The following is a 14,994-nucleotide window of genomic DNA, read 5'->3' on the forward strand; positions in this document are numbered from 1 at the left end:
CTCCTACTGTCCCTCCATCAGTCCAATCATAACTGTGTACTGTCCCCCATCAGTTCAATCATCCATCAGTACAGTCCTGCTAGTAGTCCAACCATTCCTCCTACTGTCCCTCCATCAGTCCAACATCCCTCAGTACTGACCCTTCATCAGTCCAATTATACTTCAGTACTGTCCCTCCATCAGTCCAACCATCCCTCCTACTGTCGCTCTATCAGTCCAGTCATCCCTCAGTACTGTCCCTCCATCAGTCCAATTATCCTTCAGTACTGTCCCTCCATCAGTCGAATTATCCTTCAGTACTGTCCCTCCATCAGTCCAACCATCCCTCAGTACTGTCCCTCCATTAGTCCAATTATCCTTCAGTACTGTCCCTCCATCAGTCCAATTATCCTTCAGTACTGTCCCTCCATCAGTCCAACCATTCCTCAGTACTGTCCCTCCATCAGTCCAATTATCCTGCAGTACTGTCCCTCCATCAGTCCAACCATCCTTCAGAACTGTCCCTCCATCAGTCCAAACATCCCTCAGTACTGTCCCTCCATCAGTCAAACCATCCTTCAGTACTGTCTCTCCATCAGTCCAATTATCCTTCAGTACTGTCCCTCCATCAGTCCAACCATCCCTCAGTACTGTCCCTCTATCAGTCCAACCATCCTTCAGTACTTTCCCTCCATCAGTGAAATTATCCTTCAGTACTGTCCCTCCATCAGTCCAACCATCCGTTAGTACTGTCCCTCCATCAGTACAACCATCCCTCAGTACTGTCCCTCCATCAGTTCAACCATCCTTCAGTACTGTCCCTCCATCAGTCCAACCATCCCTCAGTACTGTCCCTCCATCAGTACAACCATCCTTCAGTACTGTCCCTCCATCAGTCCAATTATCCTTCAGTACTGTCCCTCCATCAGTCCAATTATCCTTCAGTACTGTCCCTCCATCAGTCCAACCATCCTTCAGTACTGTCCCTCTATCAGTCCAACCATCCCTCAGTACTGTTCCTCCATCAGTCCAATTATCCTTCAGTACTGTCCCTCCATCAGTCCAATTATCCTTCAGTACTGTCCCTCCATCAGTACAACCATCCTTCAGTACTGTCCCTCCATCAGTCCAATTATCCTTCAGTACTGTCCCTCCATCAGTCCAATTATCCTTCAGTACTGTCCCTCCATCTGTCCAACCATCCTTCAGTACTGACCCTCCATCAGTCCAATTATCCTTCAGTACTGTCCCTCCATCAGTCCAATTATCCTTCAGTACTGTCCCCCCTTGTCCAATCATCCCTCCTACTGTCCCTCTATCAGTCCAATCATCCCTCCTACTGTCCCTCTATCAGTCCAATCACCCCTCAATACTGTCCCTCTATCAGTACAATCGTCCCTCCTAGTGTCCCTCTATCAGTCCAGCCATCTGTCAGTCCAGTCCCTCCATCAGTCCAACCATCCCTCAGTACTGTCCCTCCATTAGTCCAATTATCCTTCAGTACTGTCCCTCCATCAGTCAAACCATCCTTCAGTACTGTCTCTCCATCAGTCCAATTATCCTTCAGTACTGTCCCTCCATCAGTCCAATTGTCCTTCAGTACTTTCCCTGCTTCAGTCCAATCATCCCTCCTACTGTTCCTCTATCAGTCCAATCATCCCTCCTACTGTCCCTCTATCAGTCCAATCATCCCTGAATACTGTCCCTCTATCAGTCCAACCATCCCTCCTACTGTCCCTCTATCACTCCAATCACCCCTCAGTACTGTCCCTCTATCAGTCCAATCATCCCTCCTACTGTCCCTCTATCAGTCCAGCCATCCCTCAGTACTGTCCCTCTATCAGTCCAATTATCCCTCCTACTGTCACTCTATCAGTCCAATCATCCCTCCTACTGTCCCTCTATCAGTCCAACCATCCCTCCTACTGTCCCTCCATCAGTCCAACCAACCGTTAGTACTGTCCCTCCATCAGTCCAACCATCCCTCAGTACTGTCCCTCCATCAGTCCAACCATCCTTCAGTACTGTCCCTCCATCAGTCCAACCATCCCTCAGTACTGTCCCTCCATCAGTCCAACCATCCTTCAGTACTGTCCCTCCATCAGTCCAATTATCCTTCAGTACTGTCCCTCCATCAGTCCAATTATCCTTCAGTACTGTCCCTCCTTCAGTTTCATCATCCCACCTACTGTCCCTCTATCAGTCCAATCACCCCTCAGTACTGTCCCTCTATCAGTCCAATCACCCCTTAGTACTGTCCCTCTATCAGTCCAATCACCCCTCAATACTGTCCCTCTATCAGTCCAATCATCCCTCCTACTGTCCCTCTATCAGTCCAGCCATCCCTCAGTACTGTCCCTCTATCAGTCCAATTATCCCTCCTACTGTCCCTCTATCAGTCCAACTATCCCTCCTACTGTCCCTCCATCAGTCCAGTCATAACACTGTACTGTCCCCCATCAGTTCAATCATCCGTCAGTACAGTCCTGCTAGTAGTCCAACCATTCTTCCTACTGTCCCTCCATCAGTCCAACCATCCGTTAGTACTGTCCCTCCATCAGTCCAACCATCCCTCAGTACTGTCCCTCCATCAGTCCAACCATCCTTCAGTACTGTCCCTCCATCAGTCCAACCATCCCTCAGTACTGTCCCTCCATCAGTCCAACCATCCTTCAGTACAGTCCCTCCATCAGTCCAATTATTCTTCAGTACTGTCCCTCCATCAGTCCAACCATCCGTTAGTACTGTTCCTCCATCTGTGCAACCATCCCTCAGTACAGTCCCTCCATCAGTTCAACCATCCTTCAGTACTGTCCCTCCATCAGTACAACCATCCTTCAGTCCTGTCCCTCCATCAGTCCAATTATCCTTCAGTACTGTCCCTCCATCAGTCCAATTATCCTTCAGTACTGTCCCTCCATCAGTCCAACCATCCTTCAGTACTGTCCCTCTATCAGTCCAACCATCCCTCAGTACTGTCCCTCCATCAGTCCAATTATCCTTCAGTACTGTCCCTCCATCAGTCCAACCATCCCTCAGTACTTTTCCTCTATCAGTCCAATTATCCTTCAGTACTGTCCCTCCATCTGTCCAACCATTCTTCAGTACTGACCCTCCATCAGTCCAATTATCCTTCAGTACTGTCCCTCCATCAGTCCAATTATCCTTCAGTACTGTCCCCCCTTCAGTCCAATCATCCCTCCTACTGTCCCTCTATCAGTCCAATCATCCCTCCTACTGTCCCTCTATCAGTCCAATCACCCCTCAATACTGTCCCTCTATCAGTCCAATCGTCCCTCCTACTGTCCCTCTATCAGTCCAGCCATCTGTCAGTCCAGTCCCTCCATCAGTCCAACCATCCCTCAGTACTGTCCCTCCATTAGTCCAATTATCCTTCAGTACTGTCCCTCCATCAGTCCAACCATTCCTCAGTACTGTCCCTCCATCACTCCAATTATCCTTCAGTACTGTCCCTCCATCAGTCCAACCATCCCTCAGTACTGTCCCTCTATCAGTCCAACCATCATTCAGAACCATCCCTCCATCAGTCCAAACATCCCTCAGTACTGTCCCTCCATCAGTCCAACCATCCTTCAGTACTGTCCCTCCATCAGTCCAATTATCCTTCAGAACTGTCCCTCCATCAGTCCAATTGTCCTTCAGTACTGTCCCTCCATCAGTCCAATCATCCCTCCTACTGTCCCTCTATCAGTCCAATCACCCCTCAGTACTGTCCCTCTATCAGTCCAATCACCCCTCAGTACTGTCCCTCTATCAGTCCAATCACCCCTCAATACTGTCCCTCTATCAGTCCAATCATCCCTCCTACTGTCCCTCTATCAGTCCAGCCATCCCTCAGTACTGTCCCTCTATCAGTCCAATTATCACTCCTACTGTCCCTCTATCAGTCCAACCATCCCTCCTACTGTCCCTCTATCAGTCCAACCATCCCTCCTACTGTCCCTCCATCAGTCCAATCATAACTCTGTACTGTCCCCCATCAGTTCAATCATCCGTCAGTACAGTCCTGCTAGTAGTCCAACCATTCTTCCTACTGTCCCTCCATCAGTCCAACCATCCGTTAGTACTGTCCCTCCATCAGTCCAACCATCCCTCAGTACTGTCCCTCCATCAGTCCAATTATCCTTCAGTACTGTCCCTCCATCAGTCCAATTATCCTTCAGTACTGTCCCTCCATCAGTCCAACCATCCCTCAGTACTGTCCCTCCATCAGTCCAACCATCCCTCAGTACTGTCCCTCCATCAGTCCAATTATCCTTCAGTACTGTCCCTCCATCAGTCAAACCATCCCTCAGTTCTGTCCCTCCATCAGTCCAATTATCCTTCAGTACTGTCCCTCCATCAGTCCAACCATCCCTCAGTACTGTCCCTCCATCAGTCCAAACATTCCTCCTACTGTCCCTCTATCAGTCCAACCATTCCTCCTTCTGTCCCTCTATCAGTCCAACCATCCCTCAGTACTGTCCCTCCATCAGTCCAATTATCCTTCAGTACTGTCCCTCCATCAGTCCAACCATCCCTCAGTACTGTCCCTCTATCAGTCCAATCATCCCTTCTACTGTCCCTCTATCAGTCCAGCCATCCGTCAGTCCAGTCCCTCTATCAGTCCAACCATCCCTCCTACTGTCCCTCCATCAGTCCAATCATAACTGTGTACTGTCCCCCATCAGTTCAATCATCCATCAGTACAGTCCTGCTAGTAGTCCAACCATTCCTCCTACTGTCCCTCCATCAGTCCAACATCCCTCAGTACTGACCCTTCATCAGTCCAATTATACTTCAGTACTGTCCCTCCATCAGTCCAACCATCCCTCCTACTGTCGCTCTATCAGTCCAGTCATCCCTCAGTACTGTCCCTCCATCAGTCCAATTATCCTTCAGTACTGTCCCTCCATCAGTCGAATTATCCTTCAGTACTGTCCCTCCATCAGTCCAACCATCCCTCAGTACTGTCCCTCCATTAGTCCAATTATCCTTCAGTACTGTCCCTCCATCAGTCCAATTATCCTTCAGTACTGTCCCTCCATCAGTCCAACCATTCCTCAGTACTGTCCCTCCATCAGTCCAATTATCCTGCAGTACTGTCCCTCCATCAGTCCAACCATCCTTCAGAACTGTCCCTCCATCAGTCCAAACATCCCTCAGTACTGTCCCTCCATCAGTCAAACCATCCTTCAGTACTGTCTCTCCATCAGTCCAATTATCCTTCAGTACTGTCCCTCCATCAGTCCAACCATCCCTCAGTACTGTCCCTCTATCAGTCCAACCATCCTTCAGTACTTTCCCTCCATCAGTGAAATTATCCTTCAGTACTGTCCCTCCATCAGTCCAACCATCCTTCAGTACTGTCCCTCCATCAGTCCAATTATCCTTCAGTACTGTCCCTCCATCAGTCCAATTATCCTTCAGTACTGTCCCTCCATCAGTACAACCATCCTTCAGTACTGTCCCTCTATCAGTCCAACCATCCCTCAGTACTGTTCCTCCATCAGTCCAATTATCCTTCAGTACTGTCCCTCCATCAGTCCAATTATCCTTCAGTACTGTCCCTCCATCAGTCCAATTATCCTTCAGTACTGTCCCTCCATCAGTCCAATTATCCTTCAGTACTGTCCCTCCATCTGTCCAACCATCCTTCAGTACTGACCCTCCATCAGTCCAATTATCCTTCAGTACTGTCCCTCCATCAGTCCAATTATCCTTCAGTACTGTCCCCCCTTGTCCAATCATCCCTCCTACTGTCCCTCTATCAGTCCAATCATCCCTCCTACTGTCCCTCTATCAGTCCAATCACCCCTCAATACTGTCCCTCTATCAGTACAATCGTCCCTCCTACTGTCCCTCTATCAGTCCAGCCATCTGTCAGTCCAGTCCCTCCATCAGTCCAACCATCCCACAGTACTGTCCCTCCATTAGTCCAATTATCCTTCAGTACTGTCCCTCCATCAGTCAAACCATCCTTCAGTACTGTCTCTCCATCAGTCCAATTATCCTTCAGTACTGTCCCTCCATCAGTCCAATTGTCCTTCAGTACTTTCCCTGCTTCAGTCCAATCATCCCTCCTACTGTTCCTCTATCAGTCCAATCATCCCTCCTACTGTCCCTCTATCAGTCCAATCATTCCTGAATACTGTCCCTCTATCAGTCCAACCATCCCTCCTACTGTCCCTCTATCACTCCAATCACCCCTCAGTACTGTCCCTCTATCAGTCCAATCATCCCTCCTACTGTCCCTCTATCAGTCCAGCCATCCCTCAGTACTGTCCCTCTATCAGTCCAATTATCCCTCCTACTGTCACTCTATCAGTCCAATCATCCCTCCTACTGTCCCTCTATCAGTCCAACCATCCCTCCTACTGTCCCTCCATCAGTCCAACCAACCGTTAGTACTGTCCCTCCATCAGTCCAACCATCCCTCAGTACTGTCCCTCCATCAGTCCAACCATCCTTCAGTACTGTCCCTCCATCAGTCCAACCATCCCTCAGTACTGTCCCTCCATCAGTCCAACCATCCTTCAGTACTGTCCCTCCATCAGTCCAATTATCCTTCAGTACTGTCCCTCCATCAGTCCAATTATCCTTCAGTACTGTCCCTCCTTCAGTTTCATCATCCCACCTACTGTCCCTCTATCAGTCCAATCACCCCTCAGTACTGTCCCTCTATCAGTCCAATCACCCCTTAGTACTGTCCCTCTATCAGTCCAATCACCCCTCAATACTGTCCCTCTATCAGTCCAATCATCCCTCCTACTGTCCCTCTATCAGTCCAGCCATCCCTCAGTACTGTCCCTCTATCAGTCCAATTATCCCTCCTACTGTACCTCTATCAGTCCAACTATCCCTCCTACTGTCCCTCCATCAGTCCAGTCATAACACTGTACTGTCCCCCATCAGTTCAATCATCCGTCAGTACAGTCCTGCTAGTAGTCCAACCATTCTTCCTACTGTCCCTCCATCAGTCCAACCATCCGTTAGTACTGTCCCTCCATCAGTCCAACCATCCCTCAGTACTGTCCCTCCATCAGTCCAACCATCCTTCAGTACTGTCCCTCCATCAGTCCAACCATCCCTCAGTACTGTCCCTCCATCAGTCCAACCATCCTTCAGTACAGTCCCTCCATCAGTCCAATTATTCTTCAGTACTGTCCCTCCATCAGTCCAACCATCCGTTAGTACTGTTCCTCCATCTGTGCAACCATCCCTCAGTACAGTCCCTCCATCAGTTCAACCATCCTTCAGTACTGTCCCTCCATCAGTACAACCATCCTTCAGTCCTGTCCCTCTATCAGTCCAACCATCCCTCAGTACTGTCCCTCCATCAGTCCAATTATCCTTCAGTACTGTCCCTCCATCAGTCCAACCATCCCTCAGTACTGTTCCTCTATCAGTCCAATTATCCTTCAGTACTGTCCCTCCATCTGTCCAACCATTCTTCAGTACTGACCCTCCATCAGTCCAATTATCCTTCAGTACTGTCCCTCCATCAGTCCAATTATCCTTCAGTACTGTCCCCCCTTCAGTCCAATCATCCCTCCTACTGTCCCTCTATCAGTCCAATCATCCCTCCTACTGTCCCTCTATCAGTCCAATCACCCCTCAATACTGTCCCTCTATCAGTCCAATCGTCCCTCCTACTGCCCCTCTATCAGTCCAGCCATCTGTCAGTCCAGTCCCTCCATCAGTCCAACCATCCCTCAGTACTGTCCCTCCATTAGTCCAATTATCCTTCAGTACTGTCCCTCCATCAGTCCAACCATTCCTCAGTACTGTCCCTCCATCACTCCAATTATCCTTCAGTACTGTCCCTCCATCAGTCCAACCATCCCTCAGTACTGTCCCTCTATCAGTCCAACCATCCTTCAGAACCATCCCTCCATCAGTCCAAACATCCCTCAGTACTGTCCCTCCATCAGTCCAACCATCCTTCAGTACTGTCCCTCCATCAGTCCAATTATCCTTCAGAACTGTCCCTCCATCAGTCCAATTGTCCTTCAGTACTGTCCCTCCATCAGTCCAATCATCCCTCCTACTGTCCCTCTATCAGTCCAATCACCCCTCAGTACTGTCCCTCTATCAGTCCAATCACCCCTCAGTACTGTCCCTCTATCAGTCCAATCACCCCTCAATACTGTCCCTCTATCAGTCCAATCATCCCTCCTACTGTCCCTCTATCAGTCCAGCCATCCCTCAGTACTGTCCCTCTATCAGTCCAATTATCACTCCTACTGTCCCTCTATCAGTCCAACCATCCCTCCTACTGTCCCTCTATCAGTCCAACCATCCCTCCTACTGTCCCTCCATCAGTCCAATCATAACTCTGTACTGTCCCCCATCAGTTCAATCATCCGTCAGTACAGTCCTGCTAGTAGTCCAACCATTCTTCCTACTGTCCCTCCATCAGTCCAACCATCCGTTAGTACTGTCCCTCCATCAGTCCAACCATCCCTCAGTACTGTCCCTCCATCAGTCCAATTATCCTTCAGTACTGTCCCTCCATCAGTCCAATTATCCTTCAGTACTGTCCCTCCATCAGTCCAACCATCCCTCAGTACTGTTCCTCCATCAGTCCAACCATCCCTCAGTACTGTCCCTCCATCAGTCCAATTATCCTTCAGTACTGTCCCTCCATCAGTCAAACCATCCCTCAGTTCTGTCCCTCCATCAGTCCAATTATCCTTCAGTACTGTCCCTCCATCAGTCCAACCATCCCTCAGTACTGTCCCTCCATCAGTCCAAACATTCCTCCTACTGTCCCTCTATCAGTCCAACCATTCCTCCTTCTGTCCCTCTATCAGTCCAACCATCCCTCAGTACTGTCCCTCCATCAGTCCAATTATCCTTCAGTACTGTCCCTCCATCAGTCCAACCATCCCTCAGTACTGTCCCTCTATCAGTCCAATTATCCTTCAGTACTGTCCCTCCATCAGTCCAATTATCCTTCAGTACTGTCCCTCCATCAGTCCAACCATCCCTCCTACTGTCCCTCCATCAGTCCAAACATCCTTCAGTACTTTCCCTCCATCTGTCCAACCATCCCTCAGTACTGTCCCTCCATCAGTCCAACCATCCTTCAGTACTGTCCCTCCATCTGTCCAACCATCCCTCAGTACTGTCCCTCCATCAGTCCAATTATCCATCAGTAATGTCCCTCCATCAGCCCAATCATCCCTCCTACTGTCACTCTATCAGTCCAATCATCGCTCAGTACTGTCCCTCTATCAGTCCAGTCACCCCTCAATACTGTCCCTCTATCAGTCCAACCATCCCTCAATACTGTCCCTCTATCAGTCCAATCATCCCTCCTACTGTCCCTCTATCAGTCCAATCATCCCTCCTACTGTCCCTCTATCAGTCCAATCATCCCTCCTACTGTCCCTCTATCAGTCCAGCCATCCGTCAGTCCAGTCCCTCTATCAGTCCAACCATATCTACTACTGTCCCTCTATCAGTCCAATCATCCCTTCTACTGTCCCTCTATCAGTCCAGCCATCCGTCAGTCCAGTCCCTCTATCAGTCCAACCATCCCTCCTACTGTCCCTCCATCAGTCCAATCATAACTGTGTACTGTCCCCCATCAGTTCAATCATCCATCAGTACAGTCCTGCTAGTAGTCCAACCATTCTTCCTAATGTCCCTCCATCAGTCCAACCATCCCTCAGTACTGACCCTCCATCAGTCCAGTCATCCCTCAGTACTGTCCCTCCATCAGTCCAATTATCCTTCAGTACTGTCCCTCCATCAGTCCAATTATCCTTCAGTACTGTCCCTCCATCAGTCCAACCATCCCTCAGTACTGTCCCTCCATTAGTCCAATTATCCGTCAGTACTGTCCCTCCATCAGTCCAACCATCCCTCAGTACTGTCCCTCCATCAGTACAACCATTCCTCAGTACTGTCCCTCCATCAGTTCAATTATCCTGCAGTACTGTCCCTCCATCAGTCCAACCATCCCTCAGTACTGTCCCTCTATCAGTCCAACCATCCTTCAGAACTGTCCCTCCATCAGTCCAAACATCCCTCAGTACTGTCCCTCCATCAGTCAAACCATCCTTCAGTACTGTCTCTCCATCAGTCCAATTATCCTTCAGTACTGTCCCTCCATCAGTCCAATTGTCCTTCAGTACTGTCCCTCCTTCAGTCCAATCATCCCTCCTACTGTTCCTCTATCAGTCCAATCATCCCTCCTACTGTCCCTCTATCAGTCCAATCATCCCTCAGTACTGTCCCTCTATCAGTCCAACCATCCCTCCTACTGTCCCTCTATCAGTCCAATCACCCCTCAGTACTGTCCCTCTATCAGCCCAATCTCCCCTCAGTACTGTCCCTCTATCAGTCCAATCATCCCTCCTACTGTCCCTCTATCAGTCCAGCCATCCCTCAGTACTGTCCCTCTATGTCCAATTATCTCTCCTACTGTCCCTCTATCAGTCCAACCATCCCTCCTACTGTCCCTCCATCAGTCCAACCATCCCTCAGTACTGTCCCTCTATCAGTCCAATTATCCCTCCTACTGTCCCTCTATCAGTCCAACCATCCCTCCTACTGTCCCTCTATCAGTCCAACCATCCCTCCTACTGTCCCTCCATCAGTCCAATCATAACTCTGTACTGTCCCCCATCAGTTCAATCATCCGTCAGTACAGTCCTGCTAGTAGTCCAACCATTCCTCCTACTGTCCCTCCATCAGTCCAACCATCCCTCAGTACTGTCCCTCCATCAGTCCAATTATCCTTCAGTACTGTCCCTCCATCAGTCCAATCATCCCTCCTACTGTCCCTCTATAAGTCCAATCACCCCTCAGTACTGTCCCTCTATCATTCCAATCACCCCTCAATACTGTCCCTCTATCAGTCCAATCATGCCTCCTACTGTCCCTCTATCAGTCCAGTCATCCGTCAGTACTGTCCCTCTATCAGTCCAACCATCCCTCCTACTGTCCCTCTATCAGTCCAGCCATCCGTCAGTACTGTCCCTCTATGTCCAAACATCCCTCCTACTGTCCCTCTATCAGTCCAACCAACCGTTAGTACTGTCCCTCCATCAGTCCAACCATCCCTCAGTACTGTCCCTCCATCAGTCCAACCATCCTTCAGTACTGTCCCTCCATCTGTCCAAACATCCCTCAGTACTGTCCCTCCATCAGTCCAATTATCCATCAGTAATGTCCCTCCATCAGCCCAATCATCCCTCCTACTGTCACTCTATCAGTCCAATCATCGCTCAGTACTGTCCCTCTATCAGTCCAATCACCCCTCAATACTGTCCCTCTATCAGACAAACCATCCCTCAATACTGTCCCTCTATCAGTCCAATCATCCCTCCTACTGTCCCTCTATCCGTCCAGCCATCCGTCAGTATGTCCAATCATCCCTCCTACTGTCCCTCTATCAGTCCAATCATCCCTCCTACTGTCCCTCTATCAGTCCAGCCATCCGTCAGTCCAGTCCCTCTATCAGTGCAACCATATCTACTACTGTCCCTCTATCAGTCCAATCATCCCTTCTACTGTCCCTCTATCAGTCCAGCCATCCGTCAGTCCAGTCCCTCTATCAGTCCAACCATCCCTCCTACTGTCCCTCCATCAGTCCAATCATAACTGTGTACTGTCCTCCATCAGTTCAATCATCCATCAGTACAGTCCTGCTAGTAGTCCAACCATTCCTCCTACTGTCCCTCCATCAGTCCAACCATCCCTCAGTACTGACCCTCCATCAGTCCAATTATACTTCAGTACTGTCCCTCCATCAGTCCAACCATCCCCCAGTACTGTCCCTCCATTAGTCCAATTATCCGTCAGTACTGTCCCTCCATCAGTCCAATTATCCTTCAGTACTGTCCCTCCATCAGTCCAACCATCCCTCAGTACTGTCCCTCCATTAGTCCAATTATCCGTCAGTACTGTCCCTCCATCAGTCCAATTATCCTTCAGTACTGTCCCTCCATCAGTACAACCATTCCTCAGTACTGTCCCTCCATCAGTTCAATTATCCTTCAGTACTGTCCCTCCATCAGTCCAACCATCCCTCAGTACTGTCCCTCTATCAGTCCAACCATCCTTCACAACTGTCCCTCCATCAGTCCAAACATCCCTCAGTACTGTCCCTCCATCAGTCAAACCATCCTTCAGTACTGTCTCTCCATCAGTCCAATTATCCTTCAGTACTGTCCCTCCATCAGTCCAATTGTCCTTCAGTACTGTCCCTCCTTCAGTCCAATCATCCCTCCTACTGTCCCTCTATCAGTCCAATCATCCCTCCTACTGTCCCTCTATCAGTCCAATCATCCCTCAGTACTGTCCCTCTATCAGTCCAACCATCCCTCCTACTGTCCCTCTATCAGTCCAATCACCCCTCAGTACTGTCCCTCAATCAGCCCAATCTCCCCTCAGTACTGTCCCTCTATCAGTCCAATCATCCCTCCTACTGTCCCTCTATCAGTCCAACCATCCCTCCTACTGTCCCTCTATCAGTCCAACCATCCCTCCTACTGTCCCTCCATCAGTCCAATCATCCGTCAGTACAGTCCTGCTAGTAGTCCAACCATTCTTCCTACTGTCCCTCCATCAGTCCAACCAACCGTTAGTACTGTCCCTCCATCAGTCCAACCATCCCTCTGTACTGTCCCTCCATCAGTCCAACCATCCTTCAGTACTGTCCCTCCATCAGTCCAACCATCCCTCAGTACTGTCCCTCCATCAGTCCAACAATCCTTCAGTACTGTCCCTCCATCAGTCCAATTATCCTTCAGTACTGTCCCTCCATCAGTCCAATTATCCTTCAGTACTGTCCCTCCTTCAGTTTCATCATCCTTCCTACTGTCCCTCTATCAGTCCAATCACCCCTCAGTACTGTCCCTCTATCAGTCCAATCACCCCTTAGTACTGTCCCTCTATCAGTCCAATCACCCCTCAATACTGTCCCTCTATCAGTCCAATCATCCCTCCTACTGTCCCTCCATCAGTCCAACCATCCCTCCTACTGTCCCTCCATCAGTCCAAACATCCCTCAGTACTGTCCCTCCATCTGTCCAACCATCCGTCAGTACTGTCCCTCCATCAGTCCAACCATCCTTCAGTACTGTCCCTCCATCTGTCCAACCATCTCTCAGTACTGTCCCTCCATCAGTCCAATTATCCATCAGTAATGTCCCTCCATCAGCCCAATCATCCCTCCTACTGTCACTCTATCAGTCCAATCATCGCTCAGTACTGTCCCTCTATCAGTCCAATCACCCCTCAATACTGTCCCTCTATCAGTCCAACCATCCCTCAATACTGTCCCTCTATCAGTCCAATCATCCCTCCTACTGTCCCTCTATCCGTCCAGCCATCCGTCAGTATGTCCAATCACCCCTCCTACTGTCCCTCTATCAGTCCAATCATCCCTCCTACTGTCCCTCTATCAGTCCAGCCATCCGTCAGTCCAGTCCCTCTATCAGTCCAACCATACCTACTACTGTCCCTCTATCAGTCCAATCATCCCTTCTACTGTCCCTCTATCAGTCCAGCCATCCGTCAGTCCAGTCCCTCTATCAGTCCAACCATCCCTCCTACTGTCCCTCCATTAGTCCAATCATAACTGTGTACTGTCCCCCATCAGTTCAATCATCCATCAGTACAGTCCTGCTAGTAGTCCAACCATTCTTCCTACTGTCCCTCCATCAGTCCAACCATCCCTCAGTACTGACCCTCCATCAGTCCAATTATACTTCAGTACTGTCCCTCCATCAGTCCAACCATCCCTCCTACTGTCGCTCTATCAGTCCAGTCATCCCTCAGTACTGTCCCTCCATTAGTCCAATTATCCTTCAGTACTGTCCCTCCATCAGTCCAATTATCCTTCAGTACTGTCCCTCCATCAGTACAACCATTCCTCAGTACTGTCCCTCCATCAGTCCAATTATCCTTCAGTACTGTCCCTCCATCAGTCCAATTATCCTTCAGTACTGTCCCTCCATCAGTCCAATTATCCTTCAGTACTGTCCCTCCATCAGTCCAACCATCCCTCAGTACTGTCCCTCCATCAGTCCAACCATCCCTCAGTACTGTCCCTCCATCAGTCCAATTATCTTTCAGTACTGTCCCTCCATCAGTCAAACCATCCCTCAGTTCTGTCCCTCCATCAGTCCAATTATCCTTCAGTACTGTCCCTCCATCAGTCCAACCATCCCTCAGTACTGTCCCTCCATCAGTCCAATTATCCTTCAGTACTGTCCCTCCATCAGTCCAACCATCCCTCAGTACTGTCCCTCTATCAGTCCAACTATCCTTCAGTACTGTCCCTCCATTAGTCCAATTATCCTTCAGTACTGTCCCTCCATCAGTCCAACCATCCCTCAGTACTGTCCCTCCATCAGTCCAACCATCCTTCAGTACTGTCCGTCCATCTGACCAACTATCCCTCAGTACTGTCCCTCCATCAGTCCAACCATCCTTCAGTACTGTCCCTCCATCTGTCCAAACATCCCTCAGTACTGTCCCTCCATCAGTACAACCATCCTTCAGTACTGTCCCTCCATCAGTCCATTTATCCTTCAGTACTGTCCCTCCATCAGTCCAATTATCCATCAGTAATGTCCCTCCATCAGCCCAATCATCCCTCCTACTGTCCCTCTATCAGTCCAATCATCGCTCAGTACTGTCCCTCTATCAGTCCAATCACCCCTCAATACTGTCCCTCCATCAGTCCAACCATCCTTCAGTACTGTCCCTCCATCTGTCCAAACATCCCTCAGTACTGTCCCTCCATCAGTCCAACCATCCTTCAGTACTGTCCCTCCATCAGTCCAATTATCCATCAGCAATGTCCCTCCATCAGCCCAATCATCCCTCCTACTGTCCCTCTATCAGTCCAATCATCGCTCAGTACTGTCCCTCTATCAGACCAATCACCCCTCAATACTGTCCCTCTATCAGTCCAATCATCCCTTCTACTGTCCCTCTATCCTTCCAGCCATCCGTCAGTATGTCCAATCATCCCTCCTACTGTCCCTCTAT

The sequence above is a fragment of the Hypanus sabinus genome, chromosome 9, assembly GCF_030144855.1.
Source record: "Hypanus sabinus isolate sHypSab1 chromosome 9, sHypSab1.hap1, whole genome shotgun sequence".
Lineage (NCBI taxonomy): Eukaryota > Metazoa > Chordata > Chondrichthyes > Myliobatiformes > Dasyatidae > Hypanus > Hypanus sabinus.